The sequence below is a fragment of the Lepidochelys olivacea genome (assembly GCF_965140295.1).
Source record: "Lepidochelys olivacea isolate rLepOli2 genome assembly, chromosome: 2".
Taxonomy (NCBI): Eukaryota; Metazoa; Chordata; order Testudines; family Cheloniidae; genus Lepidochelys; species Lepidochelys olivacea.
Genome location: NC_140412.1, coordinates 43,710,104 through 43,728,426, shown reverse-complemented (window position 1 = coordinate 43,728,426; position 18,323 = coordinate 43,710,104). Strand labels below are relative to the sequence as shown.

At 46.8% G+C, this 18,323-nt stretch overlaps 1 protein-coding gene across 1 annotated transcript in view; it reads left to right on the top strand.

The window, feature by feature from the left end:
* Window positions 1-1,298: 1,298 nt before the first annotated feature.
* The window catches only part of LOC311515473 (neural-cadherin-like), a 90,568-nt gene continuing 73,543 nt past the window's right edge, over window positions 1,299-18,323 (top strand). The window contains exon 1 of the mRNA XM_084618558.1: window positions 1,299-1,805. The gene's annotated coding sequence lies outside the window, so the exon portion shown is untranslated. The remainder of the gene's footprint in view (window positions 1,806-18,323) is intronic.

The following is an 18,323-nucleotide window of genomic DNA, read 5'->3' as shown; positions in this document are numbered from 1 at the left end:
GTACTTGGGCGCACACACAATCCCAATTTAGCTGAGTTTCTGCTAACCATGAAGAGCAGTGAAATAGTTAATGTTCCCTAATGATGACTATTTAAATATCTGTGGAGTTAATATCCAAACTCGCCTCTCTTAGAGCTATTGTTTAAGGTGGTCTGGTTTTTACACTTGTAAACCCAAGCAGTGCTATATTTCCACTTGGAAAATATATTTCACAATTATAAAATTTGGAAACATATCTTTGGAATAATGAAAGGTAAATGTTAAATAAACTGATGGAACTTGCTTCATTATCCCTAAATCATTCCTGTCAGTTGGCGGCTAAGGCGAGCTAGTACTATGTAGCATGAAGGTGATTTCACTGTCCAGTTATGCAACTTATTCCCTTGCCTGTTTCTAAACGATCTAAATTTCTTTCCTGTAAACTGAGAAGATTGTTTCCTGGCTGCTGCTGTTGATTCATTGCAACTAAGCAAGGACGTTTGAGTCCGACAGATTCGCAAGACTTGTCGGGACTTTCTGGGTCCACGTTGTAAATAAAGGGCGGGGAATGGGTTGACTGGCTCCTCCTCCCCTAGCCGAGGGCGAGGGATCGCTCTCTCCAGAGGAGAGCACCAGCCCACCCCTATTCCGGATTGGTCGCTGGGCAGGGGGCGGAGCGGGCGCTCCACGTGCAGTCGGTGTGGGGCTGGGTAGCGGTCAGATCAGCGCCTGCAGCCGGTGCCGCAGCCTCGTGCGCCAGCTGATGTTCTCTGCCTTGCAAGCGGCTCCGTGCCGCCGCTGCCTCCGGAGGGGGATGGACCAGGAGTGGGGGCGCTGCCCCGCCTGGCCGCTGCTCGTCCTGCTGCTCCTGGCCGGGAGCGGCCGCCAGCTCCTCTGCAGGGCGGCGGAGCCCCGGGCTAGCGGCACTTCTCGCCTGCTCCGTTTCTACGGGCAGGTGCTGGAGAACAGCCCGGCGGGGACACCAGTGCAGGGGCTGCGGGTGCCGCTGCGGCGGCTGCTGAACCCTGGGGAGCCGCCGGGGGAGTGGGCGCTGGAGGGGGCCGGCGCCTCTCGCTTCTCCTTGCACCTGGGGCCGGGGCTGCTGCTGCTGCTGCGGACGGCCCAGTGCCTGGACCGGGAAGCCCGGCCGCGGTACACCCTGTCCCTGCGGCGGCCGAGGGCAGCCGGCTCCTCTCGGCGGGCGCTGCTGCGGATCCGGGTGCTGGACCGGAACGATCACCGGCCTCGCATCCCCGCCGGGCCGCCCCTGGACGTGGACGAGCTGGCGCCGCTGGGCAGCGAGGTGGCCTGGCTGCGCGCCCTGGACGGGGACGAAGGAGCCAACGCGCTGCTCACCTACCGCTCGTGGCCGGCCGGCGCCGGCAGCCGCCTGCTCTTCGTGGTGCCCCGCAGCGGGCAGGTGCTCACGGTGGGCTCCCTGCTGGGGCGCCGCAGGCTCAGCCTCTGGGTCTCGGCGCAGGACCACGGGCTGCCCCGGCCTCTGCGGAGCCCGGCGCGGCGGCTGCAGCTGGCGGTGCGGAGAGAGGGCGCCCGCAGGGCCCGCTCGCCCCTGCCCCAGAAGCAGCCGCCGGGCTCCGGCTCCATCTCCTACACGGCGCGGGTCCCGGCCGGGGCGCGGCTCGGGGACCCCATATTCACCGTGCCGGACACACGCTACCAGGCGGCCGGCAGCTGGTTCGAGCTGGCTTCTCCCGCCGCCCCCGTGGAGCTGGAGCGGGCGTCAGGCCGCCTCCACCTGAGCCGGGAGCTGCCGCGGGGCGGCCGCGCCGAGGCCCTGGTGAGAGTGCACCGGCGGGGCGGGCAAGGTAAGGCTGGCGCTGCCCGGGCGCGGAGGGGGAAGGCGGGGGCCGCTGGTGGCGGCGCTGGGTGCCCGGCGGAGAGACGTGGGGGCCCCAGCTTCCTCTGCCCGCCGGCGGTACTGCCGCCTCTCCCCGCGGAGCCGACCGGGGGCCCCATGATCGCGGCTGTGCCCCGAAAGGCCGCGGCGCTCTCGGGCTAACGCAGGGGGCTCCGCGGGTGCCGGGGGCGGGTGCTGCACAGAACCGAGAGGTGCGCGCAGCCCCAGCCAGGGGACCCCGTTTCCTCTCCTCTCCCGGCGGGCTGGGGTGGAGGGAGAGGGGAACAGCGCGAGTGTGTTTAACTGCATTAGAACTGGCCGCCCCCGCTGCTGCCCTAATAGTATTGGTGGCCCCTGCGGTGTCGCCTTCTTCTCTTGGGTCTGGAAGCGCCAGCGTGTGGTGGCCGCAAGACATTGTCTGATGCGCTTTGCAGACAGAGCAAAATACTCATCCCCTACAGCCTAGGAAGTACGCTCGTGGCATTACCGGTCCCCCGCCCCTACTGTTCCTCACACGTGCTTGTCAACTGTTGGAAATGGCCCACCTTGATTATCACTACAAAAGTGTTGGTGGTTTTTTTTTTTTTCCTCTCCTGCTGGTAATAGCTCACCTTACCTGATCACTCTTATTACAGTGTGGATGGTAACACCCATTGTTTCATGGTCTCTGTGTATATAAATCTCCCCACTGTATTTTCCACTGAATGCATCCGATGAAGTGAGCTGTAGCTCAGGAAATCTTGTGGCACCTTAGAGACTAACAAATTTATTTGAGCATAAGTCCTCCTTTTCTTTGTGTGGATACAGACTAACACCGCTGCTACTCTGAAACTGGTTTTATACTGTGGATGCTGTTGTGGGGTAGGTCTGCTTCAAATCTCCTGAAATGTGTTGCACTCAAAACCCCCCTACCATAGAAGCTGTGCAGTATGACACAACTATGAGCCTGTATAACATGTGCCTATCTGCACACTCGGGATGTGTGCCTGTTGCAGTCTGTTGCTTTTGAGTCTGATAGGAAGACATTGGGGATTTTTAAATGGTCTTCTGGATATTTTAGCATTTCCCACCTCTTTCCAAATCAGGCTCATGAATACACTAATGAATCGGGGGCAGTGAGCATATGGTGGGGGTTCTGACTGGAGAAAGAGCATAGAGTAATTTGAAAACAAAGTATTTGTGAGGGAAGTTCAATTATGTGTTCATTCTGACCTGTAGTTCTTAAAAATAATCCATAAATCGAAGTCGAACATCAGATAAAAATATTTTTAAAAACTGCAGCCCATGGGCTGCTAAATTTGATAAGAAGCATGGTGTCTAGCCTTATTGATATGGAACCATCGCACAAAAAGTGAACTGATTAAAAACTTGAGTGTCAGGTTTCACTATGACAGGTTTCAGAGTAACAGCCCTGTTAGTCTGTATTCGCAAAAAGAAAAGGAGGACTTGTGGCACCTTAGAGACTAACCAATTTATTAGAGCATGAGCTTTCGTGAGCTACAGCTCACTTCATCGGTTTTTCTATGTGCATGCATGAAGCCCATTAATGTTAGTGGAAATAGATGTGATAACAGAATCACAGAAGATTAGGGCTGGAAGAGAGGTCATCTAGTCCAACCCCCTGCTCAGAGCAGGACCAACATCAACTAAATCAGAGGTGGGCAAACTACAGTGGCCCGTGGGACCATCCTGCCCAGCCCTGGAGCTCCCGGCCGGGGAGGCTAGCCCCTGGCCCCTCCCCCGCTGTTCTTTTGCAGCCGTGTGGGTAGCGCGGCTTGCACCCACCCACCTCCTAGGCTTTCCAATAAGCCTGTCCTGCAGCTCTGAATGGCATGGTAAGGGGGCAGGGAGAGGGGAGGTTGGATAAGGGGCAGGAGGTCCTGGGGGGGTTGTCAGGGGGCGGTTGGATGGGGTGGAGGTTTGGGGGGGGGGCGGTCAGGAGACAGGGGGTGGGGAAGGGTCCCGGGAGGGGGGAGACAGGGAGCAGTGGGGGTTGGATAGGGGGTGGGGTCCTGGGGGGGCTGTTAGGGATGGGGAGATCAGGGGACAAGGAGTGGAGCAGGGGGTTGGATGGGTCAGGGAGCCTGTTGGGGCAGACAGGGAGCAGGGGGAGTTGGATAGGGGGGTGGGATCCTGGGGGGGTGGTTAGGGGTAGGGGGGGTCCCAAGAGGGGGCAGTCGGGACAAGGAGCAGGGAGGGTTGGATGGGTCAGAGGTTGTGAGGGGGGCAGTCGGGGTAGGAAGTGGGAGGGGGCGGGGGGCAGGCTGTTTGTGGAGGCACAGTCTTCCCTACCCATCCCTCCATACCGTTTCACACCCCGTTGTGGCCCTCAGGCCAAAACATTTGCCCACCCCTGAACTAAATCATCCCAGCCAGGGCTTTGTCAAGCCAGGCCTTAAAAACCTCTAAGGATGGAGAGTCCACCACCTCCCTAGGGAACCCATTACAGTGCTTCACCACCCTCCTAGTGAAGTAGTGTTTCCTAATATCCAACCTAGACCTGCCCCACTGCAACTTGAGACCACTGCTCCTTGTTCTGTCATCTGTCACCACTGAGAACAGCCTAGCTCCATCCTCTTTGGAACCCCCCTTCAGGTAGTTGAAGTCTGCTATCAAATCCCCCCTCACTCTTCTCTTCTGCAGACTAAATAAGCCCAGTTCCCTCAGCCTCTCCTCGTAAATTGTGTGCCCCAGCCCCCTGATCATTTTTGTTGCCCTCCGCTAGACTCTGTCCAATTTGTCCACATCCTTTTTGTAGTGGGGGACCCTAAACTGCATGCAATACTCCAGATGTGGCCTCACCGGTGCCAAATCGAGGGGAATAATCACTTCCTTCGATCTGCTGGCGGTGCTCCTACTAATGCAGCCCAATATGCTGTTAGCCTTCTTGGCAGCAAGGGCAAACTGCTGACTCATATCTAGCTTCTCATCCACTGTAATCCCCCTTTTCTGCAGAACTGCTGCTTAGCCAGTCTGTCTCCAGCCTGTAGTGGTGCATGGGATTCTTCCATCCTAAGTGCAGGACTTCTTTTGACCCAATCCTTCAATTTGTCTAGGTCACGCTGGACCCTATCCCTATCCTCCAGCATATCTGCCTCTCCCCGCAGCTTCGTGTCATCTACGAACTTGCTGAGGGTGCAATCCATCCCATCATTCAGATAATTAATAAGATGTTGAACAAAACCAGCCCTAGGACCAACCCCTGGGGTACTCCCCTTGATACCACCTGCCAACTAGACATTGAGCCATTGATCACTATCCATTGAGCCTGACAATCTAGCTAGCTTTGTATCCACCTTATAGTCCATTCATCCAATCCATACTTTTTTAACTTGCTGGCAAGAATACTCTGGGAGACTGTATCAAAAGCTTTGCTAAAGTCAACATATATCATGTCCAATGCTTTCCCCATATCTGCAGAGCCAGTTATCTCATCATAGAAGGCAATCAGGTTGGTCAGGCATGACTTGCCCTTGGCAAATCCATGTTGACTGTTTCTGTTCACCTTCCTCTCCTCCAAGTGCTTCAAAATGGTTTCCTTGAGTACCTGCTCCATGATTTTTCCAGGGACTGAGGTGAGGCTGACTGGTCTGTAGTTCCCTGGCTTCTCCTTCTTCCCTTTTTTAAAGATGGGTACTATATTTGCCTTTTTCCAATCATCCAGGACCTCCCCCGATCGCCACAAGTTTTCAAAGATAATGGCCAGTGGCTCTGCAATCACATCAGCCAGTTCTCCCAGGACCCTCGGATGCATTAGATCTGGACCCATGGACTTGTGCATGTCCAGCTTTTCTAAATAGTCCTTAACCTGTTCATTCACCACTGAGGTCTGCTCACCTCCTCCCCATACTGTATTGCCCAGGACAACAGTGTGGGAACTGACCTTGTCTGTGAAGACCAAGGCAAAACAAGTATTGAGTACCATTCAGCTTTTTCTGTATCACCCTGTCACTAGGTTGCCTCCCCCATTCATTAATGGTCCCACACTTTCCCTGATATGTTAGCAACAAGAAAAAGATCTGTAGATACCCTTCTTGTTATCCTTCATATCACTTGGTAGCTGCAACTCCAGGTGGGTTTTGGCCTTCCTGATTACACCCCTGCATGCTCAAGCAATATTTTTATACTCCCCCCATGTCATCTGTCCAAGTTTCCACTTCTTGTAAGCGTCCTTTTTGTGTTCAGCTAAGCTGGTCACCTGTCATCAGGGCTGGCTCTAGGATTTTTGCCTCTCCAAGCAAAAAAAATTTTTGGCCATCCCTGCTTTTTTTTGTGTGCCCCCGGCTCCACCCCAACTCCGCCCCTTCTGAACCCCTTCCCCAAATCCCCGGCCCCACCTCCTCCCCTGGGCATACTGCATTCCCCCCCCCATTGCTTCCTGTGGCTTCCCCTCCCCCCAAACCCCCGCCCTAGCTCACCTCTACTCCATCTGCTCCCCTAAACACGCCTCCGCTCTGCTTCTCCCCCCTCCCTCTCAGGTGGGAGAAGCTCCCCTGTTCAGGGGAGCAGACGGAGCGGAGGTGAGCGAGGGTTGGGGGGAAGTGCAGGAAGTAATGGGGGGGGGAGTAGAGGAACCACTCCCCGCCCCAGCTCACCTCTGCTCCACCACCGCCGCCTCCCCCGAGCATGCCGCTGCTCAGCTTCTCCCTCCTTCCCTCCAAGGCTTGCTGATTCGTGCGTGGCAAGCCTGGGGGAGGGGGAGAAGCGGAGTGGCGGCGGGGTGCTCAGGGGCGCAGGCGAGCTGGGGCGGCGGGGGCACGTTTCTAGGGGCGGCGTGGTCAGCGCTGGAACGCCGTCCCTAGAAATGTGCTGCCCCAAGCACCTGCTTGTTTTGCTGGTGCCTAGAGCTGGCCCTGCCTGCCATATTTGCTATTCTTTCTGCACCCTCAATAAGGCTTCTTTAAAATACAGCCAGCTTTCCTGGGCTCCTTTCCCCCTCATGTTAGCCTCCCAGGGGATCCTGCCCATCAGTTCCTTCAGTCTGCTTTTCTGAAATCCAGGGTCTGTATTTTGCTACTCTCCTTTCTTTTGTGAGGTTCCTGAACTAAATCAGCTCGTGGTCACTGCTGCCCAGGTTGCCACCCACTTCTACTTCCCCAACCAATTCCTTCCTGTTTGTAAGCAGCAGGTCAAGAGGAGAACGGCCCCAGTTGGTTCCTCCAATAGTTGCACCAGGAAGTTGTTCCCAACACTCTCCAAAAACTTCCTGGATTGTCTGTGCACTGCTGTATTGCTCTCTCAGCAGATGTCAGGGTGATTGAAGTCCCCCATTAGAGCCAGGGCCTGTGTTCTGGAAACTTCAGTTAATTGTCCGAAGAAAGCCTTGTCTACCTCATTTTCCTGGTCTGGTGGTCTATAGCACACGCCCACCACGACATCACCCTTGTTGCTCTCACTTTTAAACTTAACCCAAAGACTCTCAACCGGCTTTTCTATAGTTTCATACTGGAGCTCTGAACAATCCTACTGCTCTCTTACGTAGAGTGCAACTCCTCCACCTTTCCCCCCCCCACCTGTCCTTCCTGAACAGTTTACAACCATCTATGACAGTGCTCCAGTCATGTGAGCTACGCCACCAAATCTCTGTTATTCCAATCTCATCATTGTTCTTTGACTGTGCCAGGACTTCCAATTCTTCTTGCTTGTTTCCCAGGCTTCTTGCATTTGTGTACATGCACCTAAGATAACTAGCTGATTGCCCTGCTTTCTCAGTATGAATCAGGAGGGCCCCCCTGTTGCACTCCCCTCCTTGTGTTTCCTCCCGGTATCCCACTTACCTCACGGCTTAGGTCACCTTCCCTCTGCAAACCTAGTTTAAAGCCCTCCTCACTAGGTTAGCAAGCCTGCCTGCGAAGATGCTCTTCCCTCTGTTCGTTAGGTGGATCACATCTCTTCCTAGCAATTCTTCTTCCCGAAACAACATCCGGGAATGGAAAGGGGAGGGAAATAAAACATTTTAAATTCCTTTAAATAGTAGAAACTAGAAATGAAGGTGGGTCAAAATATCAAATAGTCTGTTATATAAATTGGGTCATGAAACACTCAAAGTAAACTAAAATATTTCCATTCTCCAAATTGTACATGGGTCACTAAGTAATTGTCACACTTGTATGTCACTTCAGTTCCCTATCAATTTGCCAGGATGAGAGTTGCTCATGACTTTTGCTTACAATGAGGTCTTTACAGATTTTGGAAATGTTTTTTACAGACTGATGACTTGGAGAATTGACAGATGGTGCAAAAATTACAAGCAAACGCAAACATGGGCTCTTTATTATCCTCAGACAATTGTGCATGTACTGAGAATCAAATAGCCTCCAGACAGAGAATTATTCTTATACACATGTGCCACTCAGTTCAGTGGAGAAATACCATTTACCATAGTGTAAATCTCTTCATTTTTTAAAGAGACTATGGCTATGTCTACACTACAGAGCATATGTTGGTATAGCCCCCTACTGTAAACACAGCCTATACTGAAAGAAGGAGTTTTTTGGTCTGTGTAAGAACACCACTTCCTAGAATGCTGTTAAATTCTGTTAACTACATTGACAAAAGTGCTAATCCACTGACATAGCTGTGGCTGTGCTGGGGGTTTTGTCAGCATAGCTGTGTCACTCTAGAGTGTGGGGTTTTCACACCCCTGCTGATATAATTTAAGAGTAGGCCAAGTCTAGTTTAAAGCAAACAAATGTCTAACAGATAATTTCTCATTCAGACTACATCTAGAACTGTAAAAGTTTCATTGAGGATGTTGCTTGTCTGTAAGTAAATAGAGTAAATACCATTATGAACAATATTTTATAAAATCATTCATACAGTTGTGATCTGTAATGTGGTGCTCTTTAAAATGTTGCTTTTCTACCATGTTCTATGCCCTGAAAATGTATTGACAACAAACGAGCCACAGGGTGAAAAAAATTCAATAATCAAGTAGGACAAGGTCATTTTTATACTCCTTCCCTCGACTGCTTTTTAAATTAAGGTAGAACTCTGTCATAATTTTGGACAATCACTAACTTCAGACTTCTCACTTTTTAAATCACTTTTGTCAGGTATAGATCATTAAATAGTTTAGCAGTTTTGAACAAATATTTTATGTAGAGAATCTGGTGAGATGTGTAACACTGATCAAATAATATTTTCCTGTTTTTTGCCTTTACCCAGTTAAATATAATTAACAGTTACTTTCTAAAGGCTGACATGTTAATCAATATTATGAAACACATATCAAGCCTTACTGCTTTTTACCTTATTAATTTAAATACAAAATTAACAGATCTGTACTGACTTTCATCCATTATGTAGAAATTACAAAGGGAAATAGACATTTTTTCATGTGCTGCTTCACCACTGACATGTTTGCTTTTACATGTTTTAATATTTTAGAGAAAAAAGGACTGATTAAAAATTGGACCTCTATTTTTTTCTGATCTGCTTTATTTTTGATTAATTTATAGCACTCTTCCTACATACCTGAATCCTAGAAGCAGAAAATACATATTTCATTCAGTTAGGTCACTGAAATGAGTTGCAAGTGTCCAGTGTACAACAAGATTAATTTGATTCCTAACTGTTGGAGTAGCTCCTAGGAGCCATAGTCATGCTCTAGGTTTTGTCAGAATAGGACCCCATTGTGCAAGGCACTGCAAAACGCAGAACAAGAAGATGGTGCCTACTCCACAGAATTTACAATCTATACATTCAATATAAAATTTTGTACAGTGCTTATGAATTGCCTTGTTTACCTGTGAAAAGTAAATGTCCATTGTAAGAATGAAAACTGAGATGTACAGTGTCTGGCTCTCTTCAGTTTTTTATATTCGGGGTAGCACCCAGAAACCTTGACCAGAATTAGGGCCCAGTTGTGTAAGGCAGTGTACGGATATAAAGGTGAACGTGGTCTCTTCCTCAAAGAGTTTACAATCAAGATTTGTATGTGAAGATTAAATGAGCTACTGGCCTGTTTTTCCTGGGATACTGAATACTTGCAGATCCCATGTGTGTGTTCAACAGCTCTGAAAATCAGGTCATAAGCTCCTGACATGAATGGACAATAACTAAGGTGTAGATGAATTCACACGCTGACCCACAATCTCCAGAGATTTATATTGATGCTTTCAGTGTATCATGCTTTAAAAAGTGGAAGAAAACTAAGTGTCCATTACACTTAGAGTTCAAAACACACTTCTGTTTTGACACAAATAAGCTTCCAGATCTTAGGTGCTTTTGAAAATCCCACCCTTAAGTGGCTTTGGACCAGAAGTCCCATTAACTTTCAATGGGATTTGTGATTCTGAGCTATTTCGTGTTTCTGAAATCCCACCTTCAGTGATACTACATAAACTAATATCCAAAGAACTACAGTGTAAAATCAGAAATTGAGGTAGGAAGCATTTGGTCTTCTAGTTCAGTGGTTCTCAAAGCTGGTCTGCCGCTTGTTCAGGGAAAGCCCCCTGGCACGCCAGGCCAGTTTGTTTACCTGCCGCATCCGCAGGTTTGGCTGATCGCAGCTCCTACTGGCCGTGGTTCGCCGCTCCAGGCCAATGGGGGCTGCGGGAAGCGGCACAGGCCAAGGGATGTGCTGGCCGCCCTTCCCGCAGCCCCCATTGGCCTGGAGCAGTGAACCATGGCCAGTGGGAGCCACGATCAGCTGATCCTGCGGAGGTGGCAGGTAAACAAACTGGCCCGCCCCGCCCGGGGCTTTCGCTGAACAAGCGGTCGACCGGCTTTGAGAACCACTGATCTAGTTCACTCTGCAGTAGGTGCAGGATGCTCCAGGCTTGAAACAAGCTCCAGGGATTGAGAGCAAAGAGACAGAATAGATAATATTGAAAGAAGAGCCTCTTCAAATAGCAGTATGACCACAAGAGCTCAGAAGTGCAGCTTGAGTTTAGTGTCCCTTAAACCTGGGATATTTCAAAGCATCAAAATGGAATAGAAAACCAGTAGTTAGTTTATTACTGAAATATATAAAATACTTCTCGAACTGTTCAACTTGAATTGACATGAATTTCTCTCATGTTGTCCTTTTCACATGTGATGTTACAAATACTGTAACTGTGACTGAATTCAAATTGAAGATTCTCAAATGAAATTGATTTTCAGTCTGATTGAGGAGACTGTGGCATAGAGCAGCAGGGTCAGGGAGGGTTTTTTGTATGTAGAGTGTCTGATTGGCACAATGTGATAAGCACTCAACCTTTAGGGTTCCTCTTGGAAATAAGCCTTTGTTTAAAAAGGATTAAGTTTGAATTGAAATTCCTGAGAAAACAGCTTAGAGTGCATATTTAAAAAGTTTTAATTAGCCCCATTTTCTTTCTTTTTTACTTTCCTAATAGCTCTTCTGATGGCATTTTTTGTTAAAAAGCCTATGATCTGTGGAGCACAGATCTTAAAAATACATATACAGAATGCTTGTGTGTGTAAGTGGCTATGATTTCAAATTGAGATATAGGGACCATTTCTGCACACTTAACTTTTTTTTTTTTTTTTTTATTTTCTCCCTTGAGATTCTAGAACAAGATACACCTAATTCCAGAATCAGAAACCCAACCTGGCAAGCCAGATCAAAGGTCACCACAATCCTTTCTTCTCCCAGTACCAGACTGATTCAAACCATATGTGCATAGCAAGGCCATGCCCTCTAATTCATCTGCTCTGCCAACAGAGGGGCTTGATCTACTTAAACCATGAAACCGCTGTAATAGCCACAGCTCATTAGAAGGAGCAGCAACTCTCAGGATTAAGGTTATTGTGTTACCCTGCATGTATATATCTTCGGAAGAGGCTCATTGTAAAGAATAATGGGCTAGACTGCTTTTACCACCTGGTTAGTTACTGGGCTGTTCGCTGCTTGCGAGACCCTAGATGAGAGAGAAGCAGAAAAATAAGATTAATTTTTGGGGTGAAAATGATGAGTCTTTATATGGTGGAAAGTTGTTATGTAGTACTGTATGCAGTATGCAAGGAGCTCTGTTTTGGTGTTTAAATAGCTTCTCTGTCAAAGAAGTTTGAAAAAAGACAAGCAAAAGAAGATCCTTAGGATAGTTCATTCTCCCCTTTATTCTTAATGTCTGGCATGTTAAATCAACTCTTTGGAGCCTGTGACTTCATAGTTCAAAATTTTCATTGTTATAACAGGGTATGAAGCAATCTGCAAAGCCATTTCAAAGCCTGATCAAAGTTGTGAAATATGCCCCAAAATGTTAAACCTAGGGGACAATTTAAATAATTTCATGAAGGCCGTGGATGCCTTCCTACTCCGAGAAAGCTTACTGTGTGTATGTGCTTTATGGATTTAAGTTTGTTTTATTATACACATGCAGGAGTGGGTTACCACAGATCTTGTAAAATTGGCCAGTAGGCATATGCCACCATTTGTGATATTCCCTGCCTGCACTATACATCTGAATTCAGAATTCGGTTTTGTGTCTGGATGGAGGCTGAATTACACATTTACAAAACTGGAAGCTAAAGGTTTACGTCCAGTTGCATTTAAATGTGCCCAAACTTTTGGACATGTAGGCTACTAGTGGTCACTAGCGTGTGCAAAGACCTGATTTGTATGCATAATTGTGCAATGCATAAACATATAGGAACATACTCGGGCTGTCTTGCATATGGACCTTGGGTCCCTGATGTAGGGACCAAGTTTTCAAGAAGCTTGGGCACAGTTTTCCATGTTTCACATTTCAGTACTAAACACCACTTGAGCATAGGGTTGCCAACTTTCCAATTTCTTAAAATTGGACACTACAGCCCCCCTGCTCGCCTCCCCCCATTGCCCCCCAGGACTCACCTGCAGAGTGGGGCTGGGAGCTGAAGTGGAGCCTGCCCATGAGATGCAGATAGGAGTCCACCCTGGCTGAGAAGGGGCTGGTGTGGGTTGATGACCCAGTGCCACTGGTCCCCATGCCCTGGGCTAGGCTGACGGTGGCATTTGCAGGCAGCGATCAGTGGGGAGGGGGTAGCTGTCTGTCTGGGCAGGGCTGGGCTGGGGGAAATGTCCTTTCCTCCTCACACTGTGTGAGAGAGCTGGAGGCCAGGCTCCACAATGAGCTGCATGCCCTGAGCTTTAAGGGTGCTGCTCCCCAACCCTCCCAGGCCGGACTGAGCCCCATCCAAGTGGCACGGGGAAGGAGGCGAAACAGGAGCTGGTGCCGCATGTGATCCCTGGCTCAGGTTGCGGCTCCGGTGCCAGTCACGGATGTCTTGTAACGTGCGTCTTGTAGCCCCTGGAGCAGCTTCCCATGAAGATGGGGTGTGTCTGCAGTGGGCGGGTGGGGGCAGAGCTGGGGAGCAGAGAGGAGAGTGGAAAATAGGACACGATCCAAACACAGTCCAGCAGCATGCATTGGCACCCACCTGGCTCAGAGCCATGCTTCCCCCAGCTCTCTGCAAGTGCCCCGCTGTGGTCACATGCTGCGGTGGGCGCTGCCTTGTCCCCCCCCGTCCCCCCCGTTCTGACATCCCTGTGGGCAGTAACCAGACTTTTGGTGTCCAATCAGTACTTCTGACTGAACACTGTACAGGTCCCCTTTTGACCAAACTTTCCCGGTCAAAAACCGGACACCTGGCAACCGAACCCTACTTCAGCAGCAGACATTTTTTTTTTGGTGATCTCCCATCCAAGTACTGGCACAGTACAATCTTTCTTAGTGTCTGGGGTTCAATAGGATTACAACAGGTAGTGAATGCAGGTAATAATCTCTTTACTAGGGCTGTCCAAGTGATTAAAAAAATTAATCACGATTAATCACGCTGTTTATACAATAATAGAATATCATTTATTTAAATATTTTTGGATGTTTTCCACATTTTCAAATATATTGATTTCAATTACAACACAGAATACAAAGTGTACAGTGCTTACTTTATATTTATTTTTTATTACAAATATTTGCATTGTAAAAAAAAAAAAACCAAAAGAAATAGTATTTTTCAATTCACCTAATACAAGTGCTGTAGTGCAATCTCTTTATCATGAAAGTTGAATTTACAAATGATAGAATTATGTACAAAAAATAACTGCATTCAAAAATAAAATAGACAACTTTAGAGCCTGCAAGTCCACTCAGTCCTACTTCTTGTTCAGCCAATCGCTCAGACAAACAAGTTTGGTTACAACTTGCAGGAGATAATGCTGCTTGTTTCTTGTTTACAATGTCACCTGGAGGTGAGCACAGGTGTTCTCATGGCACTGTTGTAGCCAGTGTTGCAAGATATTTACGTGCCAGATGCGCTAAAGATTCATATGTCCCTTCATGCTTAAACCACCATTCCAGAGGACATGTGTCCATGCTGATGACGGGTTCTGCTTGATAACAATCCAAAGCAGTGCGGACCGACACATGTTCATTTTCATCATCTGAGTCAGATGCCACCAGCAGAAGGTTGATTTTCTTTTTTGGTGCTTTGGGTCTGTAGTTTCCGCATCAGAGTGTTCTCTTTTAAGACTTCTGAAAGCATGCTTCACACCTCATCCCTCTCAGATTTTGGATGGCACTTCAGATTCTTAAACCTTGGATTGAGTGCTGTAGCTCACGAAAGCTTATGCTCAAATAAATTTGTTAGTCTCTAAGGTGCCACAAGTACTCCTTTTTCTTTTTGCGAATACAGACTAATGCAGCTGCTACTCTGAAACCTGAAATATAATCAAGAGGAATTTTGGAACCTGCTGTTAATTAAGTGGAAAGAAAAATCTCAGGGAATGCTAATTTATTATCGGTTATAAAAATGGAAATACACTATAACTTTTTCCAAAACTTGGTAGAAATGTGCATATACAACTTGATGCTGATCATGCCCATTATGTCTTAGTTCCACATATGTGCTTGTTTCATATCTATTGTTCAGGAACATATGCCCCAGTTTTACCAGGACAAGCCTGAGGTTTTTTTACATGAACTTCTTTCAAGGTCCTTGAAATGACAAAAAACAAAAATTTCATTAGTCAAAATTTCTGCATTTTTTAAAAATAACTGCAAAATATTTGTTTGATATGTATTCTCTTAGGTAGAGTTTGTTTACCATGAACAAACAGTCCGGTGAAAGGAGTGTTCTAGGTTATAGACAATTCTTGAAGCTCAGAGAAAAGTCAAATTAATATAGACCTTCTCAAAGCTCTTCTGTTCAAAGTGAATGTGAATGGCATTTTGTCAGAGTTTCACGCAGAATACAAGTTACTGGGGGGAAATGGTACACTCAAAAAAAAAATCTCTGTTCAGTGAGAAGCTGGCATGAGGAATGCAAGTGGAAAAGTGAGTGTACTGTACCTTCATGTGTTGTGTTACTACTTCATGATACCATTTCATGACCCTAAAAATTGTCATCACAAATGTGCCTTAGTTATTGATTTAGAAAAGTATGGTCATCTTACTAAATATTTAAAAGTCAGGATTAATTTCTCCAATTAAAAAAAAACTGAATTATAGGCTCACATTGACGAGAGACTAAGCATCACAGCTTATTGATGAATGTTTGAATAACTTCTAAACCTCAATTGTGTGTTACATATACCAATATGAGGATTCCTTTTAAGGGGAAATGACATTTTTATTGAAGGAATTAATTTATCTCTAGTTAACAACCACCAGCAAGTGCTCTGAAAGACACACACACACACACACGTAATGCAGAACATTTGTCATAGCAGTGGGATTGTATGTGTCAAGGTTCCTTCCTCACTCTGAACTCTAGGGTACAGATGTGGGGACCTGCATGAAAGACCCCCTAAGTTTATTCTTACCAGCTTAGGTTAAAAACTTCCCCAAGGTACAAACTTTGCCTTGTCCTTGAACCCTATGCTGCCACCACCAAGCGTGTTGAACAAAGAACAGGGAAAGAGCCTACTTGGAGACATCTTCCCCCAAAATATCCCCCCAAGCCTTACACCCCCTTCCCTGGGGAAGGCTTGATAAAAATCCTCACTAATTTGTACAGGTGAACACAGACCCAAGCCCTTGGATCTTAAGAACAATGAAAAATCAATCAGCTTCTTAAAAGAAGAATTTTAATTAAAGAAAAGATAAAAATCCCCTCTGTAAAATCAGGCTGGTAAATACCTTACAGGGTAATCAGATTCAAAACACAGAGAATCCCTCTAGGCAAAACCTTAAGTTACAAAAAGACACAAAAACAGGAATATACATTCCATTCAGCACATCTTATTTTACCAGCCATTAAACAAAAGGAAATCTAATGCATTTCTAGCTAGATTACTTACTAACAGTTGTAAGGCTGCATTCCTGATCTGCTCCTGGCAAAAGCATCACACAGACTGACAGACTCTTTGTTCTCCCCCCTCTCCCTCTGCCTCCAGCTTTGAGACTGTCTTGTCTCCTCATTGGTCATTTTGGTCAGGTGCCAGGGAGGTTATCTTAGCTTCTTAACTCTTTACAGGTGAAACGGTTCTGCCTCCGGCCAGGAGGGATTTTTTAGCACTGTATACAGAAAGGTGGTTACCCTTCCCTTTATTTTTATGACAGTAGGATTGACAAGAAAGAACCCAGCCCTTGTTGGATGGAACCTCACAAGGTATTTCCTTAGGGAATATGCAAAAGTTGTGAGAGAAAGAAGTGACCTAACAAGAAGTAGTGAAGAAGACATAGTCCCCAAACAAGTTCTTGCCTGTACACTGAAGAGAGATGGAGTGTGTGTTACAGTTTTTGCCAACCATGTCATCAGTGATGACCAACCCCTTTGACACTGAATCACATCCAGAGGTGCTTACCAACACATCTTCTGGCTTGTATATAACGTCGGATATACAAGAGTTTCTACTAACAATAGCAGATGTTGGTGAAGAACAAATGGAGAAATTTGTGAGATGTGCACTTGATTTTGATGGGACACGTAACTTCTTCAGCCCAGTCAAGAAATCTGCATCCAAACATTTGCTGACATGGCCAAGAAGGCCAAATTTAAGTCTATCAGTCCAGAAATTGTATTCCTCAGCGTCTTGTCCTTAGCAAGATACAGAGATGATGTTTCAGTTGCAACTGTTCTTAGGCACAGGTCTAATTGGGACACTATGTCCCTTTTCCATGGTGATGGAACAATGAGAGTAAGAGACAAAGCTGAATTAGGGCACCATCTGGAAGCTCAAGCTAAAAATCAATGAGCTAAGAATATGCAACAAAGAAACCACCATGTGTATCAGATGTCATGGCTGTCATACAAATGATGGCTGGAGACAAATTCCACACATTGAATGAATAGGCTGCCAAGTACCTGAGGCAGTCCTAAAAGAATTTGACAACATTAATTCTGTAATAAGTCTTCGACAGATATAACAACAGTAACTCACTGTGAAAACTGTAGAAAGATAGTGCTGGACATAATCTAAGGTTTGATGCAAGAATAACCAGGTGATTGGTGGATGCCCTGTGCCTCTGTGGCATCCAACAAACAGTTGCTTGCACAATTCCTCTTTGAATATATGGTTCAAAATACACCTGAGCATGTAGAAGCACACCCAGCACAAGTACTCCTTGCTGGAGGCTTTTTCAATGGTCAAGTACCAAAGTCCATCACCAGAGAGATGTTGAAGAAGCCCAGGACTTGTACGGTATTCAAGAGGTAACAGACACAAGGATGCTTCTGCATGTTTTATGTGCCAATATGGCTTTTGGGTCTCTTGGGGTCAAAGAAACTATAGTAAATTTGATCACCTGACACAGAAGTTTTGGTCCTTGCTGTTCACTACTTTCCATAAATGGAACACACAGATAACACGTGGATTGAAACAGGCACTTTACCAGCACAGCTGACAAGCCTCATATCATACCTGTGCATGCAATTGGTGACACACTCACTCTGACTTCTGCAATATGCTTCCTGCTGTACATGCATTAACACAATGTGACTGTCATCCCTATTTGGTATGGGAGTGGGGAGAGTCTACGTTCAATGTCAAAACAAAGGGAGCTTACTACTTCAGAGATCTTGCCAAATTGGTTGAGAGTAATAGACAATCTGCAGTTTCTGCTTCAAGGACGGTGGTAGCAGTGCTGTATGACTAGAGCAAGAAAGAAAAGGAGACCCACGAAGACCTGAATTGCTTGCACCTCCATCTAGCCATCAAAAAGGACAAGTCACTAGCCAAACTTCCACCATGTGAGGACAGTTTTGAAGAGCATATCAAAAGAGCATCTTGGCAAACAAAGATTTTGATCACCATAACAACATGGGTGTATTTTTCAAGGGTACAATGGCATCTGAGCTTCTACAAGAATCTTATTTGAGCCTTTATCAGTAGGAGTTGCTGTGCAATCAACTGTCTGTAGTCAGAACAATCTTTCCCACGCAGAACTGTGTACATGCCAAGGGAATGAAGACTGTGATAACCACACACTCTCGACAGAGATCATAATGATGAATAAGATGATGATGATGACTAGAAACATTACCAATGCTATTACATGTCAATGGTACCTATACACATTTATTAGAGTTTTTATTTTACCTTTTAGATGGTGGTTGT